This window comes from Arvicola amphibius, chromosome 2 (genome assembly GCF_903992535.2).
Source record: "Arvicola amphibius chromosome 2, mArvAmp1.2, whole genome shotgun sequence".
Lineage (NCBI taxonomy): Eukaryota > Metazoa > Chordata > Mammalia > Rodentia > Cricetidae > Arvicola > Arvicola amphibius.
In genome coordinates this window covers 106912621-106927806 of record NC_052048.2, presented here as the reverse complement: position 1 = coordinate 106927806, position 15186 = coordinate 106912621, and the positions used below count along the sequence as shown (strand labels likewise).

Here is a 15186-nt window from a genome sequence, read left to right as displayed (position 1 = left end):
TAAAGCAACAGCAGAGCAGGATCATGCTTTGTGCTGGTAGTTTCTAGTTTCTCTTTGTATACTGGGACTGTTTAACAACTTTCATGACAAACTGTGGCTACCAGATGCCTACAAGAGCGACAGCAGCAGCAGCAACAAAAGACCTCACCTATTGTGAAATTGCAGTCTTGGAAATTCCAGAGAAAAATGCTTTCTCCCTCATCTGGTGTGTTGGTAAGCTTTTACTGTCAACACACCTAAGGTTACCTGGGAAGACAGTTTCCATGAGGGGATGCCTCCATTGGGTTGGTTTGTGAATGTGTCTGGGGGGGGGGGGATTATCTTAATTAGGTAAATCAATGCAAGAAGAGGCAGCCTACTGTTGGCAGCACCATTCCTTAGGCAGATGGGGATTGACTGAATTGTGCAAGAGTTTGGGCTGAGCACAAACAAACAGGGAAGAGCACTTTTATGGATTTGCTTTCCTCTGCCTTCAAGTGTGAAAGTGATGTGATTAGCTATCTGAACTTCCTGCCTCGAATACCCCACCTAACCCAAGCTTCACTGTGTGTGTCTATGTGTCTGTCCTTTCTTATTTCCCTTTCTATCCCTAGTCAGAATTCTGAGGCTCAAGTTGTGCAGAACGTGGGGAAATAGTAGATCTAAACAAAAGGGTTTTTTGTTGTTGTTGTTGTTTGCTTTTGTTTGTTTTGGTTGGTTTTTGGTTTTGTTTGTTTGTTTTGAGACAGGGTTTCTCTGTGTAGCCATGACTGTACTGGAATTCACTCTGTAGACCAGGTTGGCCTCGAAATACAAAACAAAAAGACCAAACTAGATATGGCTTGAGTCTTTAAACTCTTAAATCTCACTTCCAGTGACATACTTTCTCCAATAAGGCTCCAACTCATAAACATCTTCCAAAACAACCCTGCCAATTGGGGACCAAATATGAACCCATAAGGGAATTTCTCATTCAAACCACCACACTTGCTGTTAGTTTTCTCTTAAATTCTAATGTAGTTGTCTTTGTGCCATTTTCTAATATTTTTTGAACACAGGGTTTCTTTGTGTAGCTCCGGCTGTCCTGGCACTGACTCTGTAGACCAGGCTGGCCTCAGACCCACAGAGATCCATCTGCCTCTGCCTCCCAAGTGCTGGGATTAAAAGTGTGTGCCACCACTAAGACGAGAGAGACAGAGACAGAGAGAGACAGAGAGAGAAAGACAGAGACAGAGAGACAGACACAGAGAGAAAGAGAGACAGAGAGAAGAGGAGAAAGGAGAGAGAGACGGGGGTGGGGGGGGGAGCAGAGAAGTGGGGAGAGAGGCAGAAGTGAAGCTGCCTCTCCGAGAGGAAGCTGAAGATCAGCCTGCCTCAGCGGATGGGGGAGGGAGTGGGCGTTGTCTCTTAAAGGGACTAGGGACCAAAACCATAACACATGTGTCATCTGCCAGGAAATATTAGCGATTAGATTGTTACAAGATAGCCACCTGGCTAGCACGCAAAATATGGCAATGAAACGGACACACTTGAGAACTTTTTATCATTCTGTTTACCGGTCTCATATAAAAAAATTCAGGACCCAGGATCACCACACCTCCGGAACATGAACTCCAAACTGAGTGCAAATCTCACCCGCTCCGCCACCACCACGCAGACAGCAGGGATGTGGGTGACAAGCGCCCAGCTGCTCAGAGAGCCCGCAGCACTGAGAGCTCAGAGAGGGACAGGACAGTGGCTCTGCCTGTTGGCTCAGCTCCTCCCAGTAGGACCCGGCCCAGGGAACCCAGGTTGCCTCCCCACTGCCGCCTCCTCCTCATACCCAAGACGCCCAGCTGCAGGCACCATTTTTAGCCACTAGGTGTCCTCAGATCCTCCTTTAACTCTAGCAGTGTGTGGACGTGAGGCAGACAAGGAGGGGGAAAACCTGGAAACTCTTTTGGCCTTGGACGGACATTTAATAGAGTACAAAAGTAGGCATCCCACGAGTTTTGCAGCACGTCTCTCCTAAGGCCATATCTTCTGGTTGTACAGTTTGCACAACAATCACCCACCTATCGTGCAGCAATTCATGGGTCCACTTCCTAGTGGCAGGAGACTGTATAACAGATTGTACGCACAAAGGTCCCGGTCTGCCAGAGGGAAAAGCGTTTGCTCACAGAACTTTGTCCTGGCTTCAAAGCAGCTACCATTTCTGCTTCTTGTTAAAGTGGTAGGGTCAAATGTTGGGGGTCCCGCGTATTCTATATTATTATAACACCTTTATATTTCATTCTGTAGGAAGGGGTCTACAGCACACACGGCTAGTGATGTTTCATTTTTTTCCCCTAAGAAAAATGCCACATCCTATGTTCTCCAGACAAACGACCCAGTAATCTCTAAGAGGGCCACCACACTAAGTCTCCAAGATATAATAAACAAAAACAGAGAGTAAGACAGAAAATCATTAGAATCTTCATCCCACCGAAGTAAGAGCTCCGTGTAGCAAGTAGGAAGGAATAAAGTAAGAGAGGAAGGGAACATATAGAGGAAACTGGAAAGGAAAAGAGCCCCTTCAGAGGTGCCCTGGTTCAGACCTCTCACCAGGGAGTTAGGAATTTCAACACAGGAGCCAGGTGGCTTAGTGAGTAAGCCACCAAGCCTGCAGGACAACTGAGCTCACTCTCTGGGACCTAGTGGAAGGAGAGAACTCCTGAAAGTTATAAATATACCAAAAAAGCCAAAAAAAGGGGTTGCCATGGTCATGGTGTCTCTTCACAGCAATAAAACCTTAACTAAGACAATGGCCTTGGCTGCATGGCATCTAAAAAATTAAGTTATAAAGATACACCATATCTGAGAGCAGGACCAGAGTCCAATCTCCTTTGCTGTTTGTTCTTTCAGAAGATCAGGTGACTTCACAGATGTAAGTACTTAGGGCTTAAGTGGACTCCTAGGTTCTTTCCAGTGGTAGTTCTCAGGAGCTAAAACTGGTTTGGGCTGGTGAGATTGTAGGCCCATATTTCATATGAGATATTTGCAGCCAGGTTCTCTGGCCATGCTTAGATCCAAGGGCAGCTGCTATCCTGCCAGACCACCGGTAGCCACCTAACAAAAGACTCAGGATGGTCTGCTCCTTCTCTTTGTTATTATGTAGATTGCCTGGGAAGAGATGTGGATTCCAAGCTGGTGACTGAGTTGAGGTGTGACTGTACTCCCGCCTGAGTTTCCACCTTGGTTTACCTGGGGGAAGAAAAGGTGTTTGAATAATAAATGCAGGTAGATCTTCAGGAATGAATGAAGCATGAGATGCCCTTCCGATATTGCTGTGTGAACTGTGTCTCATTATTTCCCGTGCCTCCGCACCACCGGTCCAGTTAGGGAAAAGTAGTTTTTATGTTGGGGCTTTGGACCCTGACAGAGATCACTCACCCTGCCTACTGACAAGCCTTGCAACCTGTGTTTGATATCCTGAAGCTACATGCTGGTAAGAGAACAAACTCTTGCAAATTGTACTCTGACCTCCTTGAGGAGTGTCTTCTCTTTAAGGACAGATGCCAAGCTTGTTTACTTTCATCAGTCAAACAGTGGTGCAACGTCAAGAAGTTGGGACATTTGTTTCCTGCCAGTCTTCAGACTACTGTAGGGGAGGCTCCGGGAGGAGATGTGTGGTGTTATTTTGTTTGTGCTGTAAAACTTGCCTTAAGATCAGAGTGTGGAGAAAGCCACACTAGTTAGCCATGGAGACCAGGCAGTGGTGGCACATACCTTTAATCCCAGCACTCAGGAGGCAGAGGCAGACAGACCTCTGTGAGTTCAAGGCCACCCTGGGCTACACTAGACTGATCCAGTCTCAAAGAGAAACAGAGCCAGGTGGTTGTGGCTAATATCTTTAATCCCAGTACTTGGGAGTCACATGCCTCAAAATATCAGCACTAAGGAGTAAGGAGGTAGAGACAGGAATATAAGGCAGGAGGAGAGAGTAGCATGGCATTCAGTCTGAGGATTCGTGGAGACAGGGTCTTTGGTGTAGGAGTTCCTTCTATTTATGTGTCGCTTTCATTGGTTAAACAATAAAGAAACTGCTTGGCCTGATAGGGCAGAACTTAGGTAGGCAGAGAAGACAGAACTGAATCCTGGGAGGAAGAAAGCAGAATCAGAGAGCCGCCATGGAGACGCCAGGTCAGACATGCTAAATCTTTCCCGGTAAATCATGACCTCATGGTGAACACAGATTAATAGAAATGGGCTAAATCAAGATGTGAGAGTTAGCCAATAAGAGGCTAGAGCTAATGGCCAAGCAGTGTTTTAATTAATACAGTTTCTGTGTGATTATTTCAGGTGTAAGCTAGCTGGGTGGCTGGAACAAGGGGCCCTGCTCCTTGCAACAATAAAAATGGACTATGGATATTTTCCTTTGTGTTTTTTTTTTAATAAAAAAAGAAGGGAAATGGTGCGGGACAATTCTGTATTCTGTCAATTATGTTTTAAATAAACACTGATTGGCCAGTAGTCAGGCAGGAAGTATAGGCAGGACAACCAGACAGGAAGTAAAGGAGGAACAATGAGAACAGGAGTATTCTGGGAAGACGGAAGCTCTCTCCGCAGGCATGTCCAGACACCAAAGAAGCAGGATGTGACCTACCCTGCTGAAAAGGGTACCAAGCCATGTGGCTAACATATACTAGAATAATGGGCTAATATAAGTTATAAGAGCTAATAAGAATCCTGAGCTAATGGGCCAATCAGTTTATAACTTTGTAAACCTTTGTGTGATTTTCTTTGGGGGCTTACCAGCCATGGGAACTGGGAAGGACAGAAACCCCAACAAGCAGGCCCTCGTGTTACAAGTCTTGCCCACTGTGATCTGAGGATTCAGTAGAGGTTTTAAAAGGTCTCTCTAGCATCTGGCTCCTTTACTTCCCTGATCTTTCAGCATTTACCCCAATATCTTTCTGTGGGTTTTATTATTAAGACTGATTAGAACTCGGGCTACAGAATGGAATCTACAGGTCACAAAGTTGTTGATTCTGACAGGTGTTCCAAATATGAAAGAGAAGCCTACACATCCAATGCAGCTTCAAGGTAGAACTGACTCTTGATGTGGTCCTCGGCTCTTAGATACCAGCCTAGAAAAAATGACAAGACTCTACCTCAGACTCACTTCCTCCCCTGTAGGTAAGATTTCACTGCTAGAGAACACAGGCAGAATGGCCCCCATAGGCTCAAGTATTTAAATGCTGGATCTGTAGTTGTTGAAACTGTTCTGGGGAAGGAATTGATGTGGCCTTTGTTAGAGGTGTGTAAGCCCATACCAGAACTAGTCTCTCTCTCTGTCTCCTGGATGTTGACATGTAAACTCTCACCGACTGTTTCAGTGCCATGCTTGCCTGTCTGTCGCTGTGCTCTTCACCATGACGGTCATGGATACAGCCTCTGAAATTATAAGCACGTCCCCAATTAAATGCTTTCTTTTTTATATGGTTTATTTTTTTATATTTAAAAATTTCATCTCCTCCCCTCCTCCTCCCCCTTCCCTCCCCTCCACCCATACCCCCCCTTCCTCCCTCTCCAGGCCAAGGAGCCATCGGGGTTCCCTACTCTATGTTAAGACCAAGGTCCTCCCAACTCCCCCCAGGTCCAGGAAGGTGATAGACCAAGCTGAGAAGGCTCCCACAGAGCCCGTCCATGCAGAAGAATCAAAGCCCAGCACCTTTGTCCTTGGCTTCTCAGTCAGCCTCCACTGTCAGCCACATTCAGAGAGTCCGGTTTGGTCTCATGTTCCATCAGTCCCATTCCAACTGGAGTTGGTGATCTCCCGTTAGTTCTGCCCCACCGTCTCCATGAGTGAACGCACCCCTCACGGTCCTGACTTTCTTTCTCATGTTCTCCCTCCTTCTGCTCCTCATCAGGACCTTGGGAGCTCAGTCCGGTGCTCCAATGTGGGGCTCAGTCATTTTCTTCATCTATCGCCAGGTGGAGGTTCAGTCCAGATGGAACTCCACTGCCTAAATGCTTTCTTTGTAAGATGTTTTCATCATGGTGTCTCTTCACAGCAATAGAAAATAACTAAAACACACAGTGTTGGGTGATTTTTTTTCTGGGAAGAGATGTACAAATAAATGTCTACTTACCTACATAGGGAAACAAGAACGGACCAAAGTAATGATTCCAACAAAGAATGGGTGAATCAAAGGTAGCTAGCTGCATTGCTAAAGGTATCAGAACAAGCAAAACCTTTCCCACAACGCTTGTATTTTAAGGTTTCCTCCACTGTACATCCTTTCATGGAAGGGAAGTGAACTGTAATGAGTGAAAGCTTTCCCAATTTTTGCATACGTAAGTGTTCTCTCTAGTGTTAGTTATTTCATCTTTTAGAAGAGAAAAAGAATAAGGGAAGGTTTTTCCATACTGCTTACACACATAGGGATTCTCACCAGTGTAACTTCTTCCATATGATTTTAGAGAACTCGAACAAGTGAAGACTTTTCCGCATTGTTTCCATACACAAGGTTTTCTCCAGTGTGTATTCATTCTTACACTTCAAGGTAAGTAGAAATAATAAAGGCTTTCCCACAACATTTGCATTTGCAGGATTTCTCTTTACTGTGGTTGCTATCATGGAAGTGATGTGAACTGAAATCAGTGAAAACTCTTCTACATTGTGTGCAAAAATAAGATTTCTGTCCAGTGTGTTATCGGAGAAAAGGAACGATTAAAGATTTCCCTACATTGCTTCCACACAGAGAGCTTCTTACCAGTGTGAATTCTTCTATGCGTTTTTAGGGAACTGCAGCAAGTGAAGTTTTTTTCCCACACTGCTTACAAACAGAAGGATTCACACCACTGTGAATTGCTTCATGTTTTTGTAGTTGATATGACAACAAGAAAGCTTTCCCACACTGTTTACATATGCAAGGCTTTTCTCTAGTGTGAGTTTATGTATTTGAAGGGGAGTAGAAGTAATTAAGGCTTTCCCACAATGCTTACATGTGGAGGGCTTTTCTCCATGGTAGATCCTGTCACAAGATATGAAGTATAAAAAGAAATTTTTTTCAAGTTGTTTACATGCAAAAAGTTTCTCTCCAGTTTGAATTCTATCATGTCTTTGTAGGTTATAGGAATGAGTGAAGGCTTTCCCACATTGGTGACATACATGCATGGAATTTCTGGGCAGGGTAACGTTATTCAAAATTTTGAAAAGACCCCAAAGAACTGAGAATTTTCCCATATTGCTTACATATTTCTCCAGTGGAAGTCCTTTCATAATTTTCACCGTTCTGAAGTCTTCATCACAGTGCTTATTTTTATACAGTTTCTTTCTGTATTCCTGATCGTCACATGATCTGTGCCCTGTATTGGGTTTAAGGTGTACACTTAGTGATGGCCAAAAACTACTTTTGCACACTCGTTCCTATTATAGCAATATGCTCATGAGTAAGAGTTCTGATTCACAGGGCTAGAGAGATGGGCCAATGTTTAAGAGCAGTGGATGTTCTTCCAGAAGACTAGTGTTCAATTCCTATGAGTGACAGCTCTCATAACTGTCTGCTACTCCATCTCCAGGGGATTCAACACCCTCACAAAGACATGCATGCAGGCAAAATGCTGATGCACATTAAAGTAAAAATAAATATTTTTTTAAAAAAGGAAGTATGAGCCAGATGATTGTGATGCATGTCTTTAATCCCAGCACTTGGGAGACAAAGGCAATCAGATCCCTGAGTTCAAGACTAGCCTAGTCTACAGAATGAGTTCCAAGATATCCAATACAGAGAAACTCTGTCTGTAAAAACAAACAAAACATAAAAACAACAAAAAAGAGTTCTGATTTACAGTACCCTCAGTAGAGAAGTTGAAGATTCTTGGATGCTGATAATCTTTTCCGGATCCCAGAGTTTCTCCACCAGTTGACTGCCACAAGAAAGCAAAGGTGCATTGCATTTTTCTTGTTAATGACTTACTAGTAGAAATGTTGGTTTCATGAGCTGTGAAAATTTCTGAATATGTCTTCACTGAATGGTCTGCAACTTGATTTGAGGGCAGCTACAATAAAATCAATGGTATTTGTGAATGGTTGTATTATATTACTTCCATATCAAGCAAAAATGTCTATGTCACACTTAATACAAATTTAATACCCAATACCATGCAGAATTTGATCCACATTAATGGCCAAAATCATGCTGCATTTGGAATTATGTATAAAATGAGAGGTCTTAACAATTGGTCTCTGTCTTAAAAAAAAATCTTATTTTTGTTTCATGTACCTTAGAACAAAGGTTTGTAGATAAATAACTATTTTACTTTTAACACTCCATGGAACAAAGTTGGTATGTGTGAAGCAAGGCAAAGTATAATCTTTGGCATGGTGTTTCAGGTGTTTTCCTGTACAGGAATATTTAGAATGTTTTTCCGCTGATGCTACAAATGTTTGCAGTTTTGCCAAAAATTCCATGAGCTTAACTGGGTTTGAAGCTTGATGCATGTGTCTTTTATTTTTTTGGTAACAAGTTTGATCACAACATAGCTCTTAAGGAATCTGCATATCTTCCAAGACACAAGTTATCTTGGTTTTATTCATGGATTCTGGATTCTGGTATTTATCTTCAATGTTTTGGTTTTTCCATGTTTTGTAGAATACGAGAAACCATTATGAATTATTAAGTTATAGTGTAAATATGAACAGATTTTAGACAAATTTACAGTATACAATGATTCCATCTAACATATTCATTAATGTTTCTTAATCATTCTTTTCAATCCAGGAAGCAGCAATAATAAACTAGAAATAGTTTTTTTATTTATTAATTAAAGGAATGATGGCATACTTACCTCCAGAGGCCAGCTTCCTCAAGTTTTCCTGCATCCTCTCTTTATAGAGGTTCTTCTGGGACAGCCCACTCCTCCAGTTGAAGTCCCAGTGACATTCTCAAAGGTCATTGTTGTAGGAGGTCACTTGTTTGTTCCTGGACACACAGACAGAAGGACCTCCCACACCAGGTCATTGACTCCTAAATGAGCCCACGTGCATTTTTGCAGGAAGTTTGGCCCTTATAGTACTGAAAAACCAAGGCTTAATTCATTAAAAGCTGGAATAATGCTATATTCTATAGCTGTTTAATTCTTGTCTTGTTTATCACGTCTGCTGTCTGCACATTTTAAGATTCTCTCACACACAGCACTTGTGACAGAAGATGGGGGTTCCCTTAAGACAGCAGCATAATTGTACTTCCTTGGCCTCCTAGGTCATGCTCTCTTCTCTTTGTATACTGCGTCACTGTCACAACTCATAAAATTCTGACTTCCCTAATGACCCAAATACTGTATGTTCTTAAAAATTCAGAAAGATTTTTTTTTTAACTTCTCCTGGTATCCAGGAACTGCTAGATTCAGAAGGATTCACATGGAAATTTAAAACAATATTGGAAGGTACACACTTTTTTTTAAAAAAATTTGACAGGATTTAATATCATTTAGAAGACAAACCTCCAGGTGTGTGAGGAAATGCATTGGTTATATTAATTGAGGTGAGAAGTTTTACCTTAAATGTGGGCAGCACCATTTCTCGGGCTGAGGTCTTGGAGTACAAACGCAATACAAGGATGGGATGAACACGAGCACCAAATGCAGATGCAATGTGACTGTTGGCTTGAAGTCCTTGCTCCCCTGCCTTTCCTGTCATGATGGACTGTAACCTTGAACACGGAGCCAAATTAAATCTTTGTGCACTTATGTTTTCTTTTTAAGTCATTTGTTGCAGCAATGAGACAAGTACCTTAGACAGGCCTGATTAAAGGTCAGTCACTACATGAGTAACACAACCATTTATATTTTATTTATTTTGTGTGCAAGTGTATGTGTGGGTTCAAACATTCTAGAGTCCACATGTGAAGGTTAAAGGGCAGCTCTGTAGGGTCTGTAGAAACTCTGCAGTTTCTCCTTCCATGTGTATGAAGGTTCCAGGGATTGAACTCAATTCCTAAGATTTCCATTTTCAGGCAGCAAGTGCATTTATAAGCCGAGGCATCTTACAGGCCCCAACACCACTGTTTCTATAGAAAATTCTAATAAAGAGAAAAACAAGGGAAAGGAAGGTACATATTCATATATCCCATGAACAGATCTAACACAACATGTCACCTTTCACAGACACGAGTAACATTCTATGATTTCCAAGGCAAACTTTTAAATAGTATAATGGTTTTGTTAGTCAGGATTGTCTACTGGAATACAACTGATGAATCTGTATGTCTAAAAAGGGGATTTAGTAGAGTGGTTTACAGCCTGTGATCTGGCTAATCCAAAATGGCTGTCTCCCAACAGAAGGTCCAAGAATCTGGTATTTGTTCAGTCCACAGGGCTGGATGTCTCAGCTGGTCCCCCATCTGCACTGGAATCCTGAAGAAGGAAGTTCCAGGATCAGTGAGACAGCAGCAGATGAAATGAACTCGGCAGCAAAAATGAGAGCAAGTAAGAAAAAAGCAAAAGCATCCTTCTTCCAAATTCTTTCATGGGAGCTGCCACTAGAATGTGTGGCCCAGATCTAGGATGGCTCTTCTGACCTCAAATAATGCAATCAAGAAATCCTACACAGCTGCTTGGGCTTTAGCTGATTCCAAATATAGGCAAATTGATAACCAAGATTGGCCATGACAATGTTAGAGTTATTACCAGCAGAATCAAGAATGATCTAGGAGACAAGCCTCCATGCATACCTGGAAAGGATTATCTAGATTAAGATTAGTCCTTGAGAGCATCTCTGAGGGATTATGTTGATTATATTAATTGATGTGGAATAAACAATTAATTGCAGGCAAGACAATTCCCTGGACAGGGACCTGGACTGTATAAAATGAAGAAAATGAACTGAAAATTAGCATTTACTCACCACTCTCTACTTCCTGACTGTGGGTAGCATTTGACCTGCTCCTTGATTTTTTGGAACCTGAGCCAACACTCTGGTTCTTGATCTGTGAGCCAGAGCAAAACCTTCCTCCCTTGAGTTTTAATTGTCAGGGTGTTTGCCACAGCAGCAGGAAACCAGTAAGATAAGTGGTAAACTTATTTTACCAAAAAAAGTAGCTGCAATAAACATGAACCAATATTTTCAATAAGAAAGTGGTAAATTGTCTAATATGGATATAAGACTAAAACTACATTAATCCAGGCCAATGAGATGGTTCAGCGGTTAAAAGAACCTGCTGCCAAAGCTTTGGCAGCTGAGTTTGATTCTCAGGACCGACAGAATGAGTGGAGAAAACTACCTACCACAAGTTGCCTTCTGATCTACATAAACTCATAATTAATAAATTATAATGCAATGCAAATTTAAAAAGCATACCAAAATGCCTAAAATCTCCTTTAACCGAGACACTAAACAATTGACATGGAATGAAAAAGTTCAAAAGGGAAATCAATTGTTGATTGAACGTTTTGAACCAGAAAAGTGGAAAAATAAGGAAGAGATGGTAGGTCAGAGTCAGAAATCACAGTATCTAAACACACAAGGCAAGGATAAACTGGTCTGTAGTTGGAAATATTCATTATATTTCTCTCTATGGGCAACATCCAAATTACACCCTGAAACAGAAAAAAAATATTCAAATGTTCTCATGTAAAGTGAAGCAGAAAAGTAAATCCCACATCCTCAAGACAAAGGCAATTCATAGGTCAGAGAAAATGTTAAATCCAACAAGTTCTTAACACAAAATATCCAGAAAATCTGGAGCACTAAGAAAAGAATGAACCTAAGAACAATAGGAATTGAAGGAGAAGAAGTCCAGCTCAAAGTTACAGAAAATTTATACAACAAAATCATGAAGAAAACTTTCCCAACCTAAAGAAGGACATGCCTAAGAAAATACAAGGAGCTTACAGAATACCAAATAGACTGGACCAAAAAAAGTCCCTTTGCCACATAATAATCAAAACACTAAACATACAGAATAAAGAAGACTATTAAGAGCTGAAAAAAAAAAGGTCAACCAACATAAAAAGGCAGACCTATCAGAATTATACCCAACTTCTCAATAGAAACAATGAAAGCCAGAAGATCCTGGTCAGGCATTATGCAGACACTTAGAGACCATGGATTCCAGTCCAGACTACTATATCTAACAAAGCTTTCAATCAACACACGCAGAGAAAGCAAGATATTCTATGACAAAACCAGATTACGGCCCAAGGAAGTGAGCTACACCCACAAAAACACAGGCAATAGATAATCCTATACCAGCATATCCCAGAAAAGAAACATACACAGAATACCAACAACAACAGCAAAAACAAAAATAATAAGAACTAACGATCACTGGTCATTAGTATCTCTTAATATAAATGGACTCAATTTACCTATAAAAGGATACAGGCTAACAGAATGGTTACAAAAGCAGACTCCATGCTTCTGCTGCATACATGAAACACAAAGATAAAGTAGAGTAAAGGGTTGGGAAAAGATTTTCCAAGCAAATGAATCTAAGAAACAAGCTGTTGTAGCTATCTTAACACCTGACAAAATAGACTTCAAACTAAAATTCATCAAAAGAGATGAAGATCATTTCATATTCATCACAAAAACTCCATCAAGATGAAGTCTCAATTCTGAACATCTATGTCCCAATACAAAGACACCCTCATTTGTAAAAGGAACATTACTAAAGCTTAAATAATACATAAAGCCCCACACACTAATAGTGGGAGACTTCCACACACCCACTCTGACCACTAGTCTGATTGGCCAGACAGAAACATAACAGAGAAATAAGAAACAAACCAATATTATGACTCAAATGGGTTTAACAGACATCTATAGAACATTTCACCCAAACACAAAAGAATGTATCTTCTTCTCAGCACCTCATGGATCCTTCTCTAAAATTGACCACATACTCAATAACAAAGCAAATTTCAGAAGAGACCAAAAAAAAAAAATGGAATAACTCCATGTGTCTTATCAGATCATCATGACTTAAAGCTAGAATTCAATAACAACACTAATTGCAGGAAGCCCACAAACTCATGGAAAGTGAATAATGCTCAACTGAATTACTACTGGGTCAAGGAATAAAGAAAGAAAGAAGTTAAGGACTCCTAAAATTCAATGAAAATGACTGCACAACATATTCAGACCTATGGGACACAATGAAAGCAGGGTTAAGAGGAAAGTTCATAGCACTAAATGCCTACATAAAGAAGATGAAAAAAATCCCACACTAGAAAATTAACAGAATACCTAAAAGCTCTAGAACAAAAAGAAGCAAACTCACCCTAGAGGACTAGATGACAGGAAATAATCAAATTGAGATCTGAAATAAAAAACATAGAAACAAACAAACAAAAAAAAAACAATACAAAGAACCAAGAAGACAAAGAGTTGGTTTTTCAAAAAAATCAACAAGATAGACAAACATTTGTCCAAATCAACCAAAATGCAGAAAGAGAATATCCAAATTAACAAAATCAGAAATGAAAGGGGGGACATAACAACAGACACTGAGGAGATCTAGAGAATCATTAGGTCATACTTCAAAAACCTATAGTCCACAAAATTGGAAAACTTACAGGAAATGGACAATTTTTCTGAATAACTACCATATACCAAAATTAAATCAAGACCAGATAAGAAAAGTAAATAGACCTATAACCACTAAGGAAATAGAAACAATCATCAAAAGTCTCCCACCATAAAAAAAAAAAAAAAAAAAAAAAAATCCCAGGACCAGATGGTTTCAGCACAGAATTCTACCAGAATTTCAAAGAACTAATACCAATACTCCCCAAATTATTCTACACAATAGAAACAGAAGGAACATTGCCAACTCTTTTTACCAGGCTACAGTTCCCCTTACACCCAAACCACACAAAGATGCAACTAAGAAAGAGGACTATAGCCGGGCGATGGTGGTGCATGCCTTTAATCCCAGCACTCGGGAGGCAGAGGCAGGTGGATCTCTGTGAGTTGGAGACCAGCCTGGTCTACAGAGCTAGTTCCAGGACAGGCTCCAAAGCCACAGAGAAATCCTGTCTTGAAAAACAAAACAAAACAAAAAAAAAAAAAAAGAAAAAGAAAAAAAAGAAAGAGGACTACAGACCAATCTCTCTCATGAACACTGATGCAAAGATACTTAGTAAAATTCTGGCAAACAGAATCCAAGAACACATCAGAAAATCATCCACCATGACTGTAGTCGGAGGCTGCTAGTTTGTTCCCAGCCGCTCTGACTCAAAATAATCACACAGAAGCTATATTATTTACAGTACTCCTAGCCAATAGCTTAAGCATCTTTCTAGTTAGCTCTTATATCTAAATTAACCCATTTATATTAATATGTATATCACCACATGGCTGTGACTTACAGGCAAGGTTCTGGTGCATCTGTCTCCTGCAAGCAGCTACATGGCTTCTCATTGACTCTGCCTTCTTTCTCCCAGCATTCAGTTAAGTTTTCCTGCCTAGCTCTATTCTGTTAAGCCACTGGCCAAAACAGCTTCATTCATTAACCAATAAAAGCAACACATATACAGAAGGATTTCCTACACCATTTCCCCTTTTCTGTTTAAATAAATAGGAAGGTTTTAACAAAGTAAAATTACATATAACAAAACAGGTATCAAGCAAGAATTACAATTACAATATTTATATCTACTTTATTTTTTATCATAACTAAGAAAAACTATAATTATAACTATCTATTCTTCAACTCCATCAAAGACTCCAGAAGGATGTATTACCTAAGTTAACAGGAAGTACATTGTAAGCAACTTCCAAAACTCTAGAATTGACAGAGACATCTTGCTGCCTGAACAGTCACCCAAAGTTTCTCTGCAACACTGGCGCATCCATCTTCAGCACGCAGACCCATAGTTTCTGGCAGTCCTTTCCATGAAGCAGGAAATTTCAGAGACAGTTCCATCTATATTGGCAGTTTGTTAGTCACTTTCTTCTGTATCCTGCAGAATGTCTGGCAGACCCTTTCATGAAACTAAAACCCTGAAGGACTGTCTCACCTTTAAGCAAGTTCAGCAGTCATTTTTTCTGTGGGTTCTACATGTCCAGTTCATACAACATACCATCAAGCAGTTCAGGCAAGAACAGCTTCTTGCCCAAATGGCTAACAAACTCCATAAGGAGCCTCTTCGATGTTCATCATCCTCTTCAAGCAGATTGGTACTGCCAGGAGGAGATGTGTCTCACTGTTATAAAAAGTCTTACTCTCTTAAAACATT

General features: G+C 40.7%; 1 long non-coding RNA gene across 1 annotated transcript; it reads right to left on the bottom strand.

Annotated features, from left to right (window-relative positions):
- Positions 1–5990: 5990 nt before the first annotated feature.
- LOC119807734 lies at positions 5991–9429 on the bottom strand. Its single transcript, XR_005284344.1, has 3 exons — positions 8794–9429; positions 7800–8004; positions 5991–7311 (listed from the first exon to the last, which is right to left on the bottom strand). It is a non-coding gene; the product is annotated as an uncharacterized LOC119807734 (long non-coding RNA).
- Positions 9430–15186: the final 5757 nt, after the last annotated feature.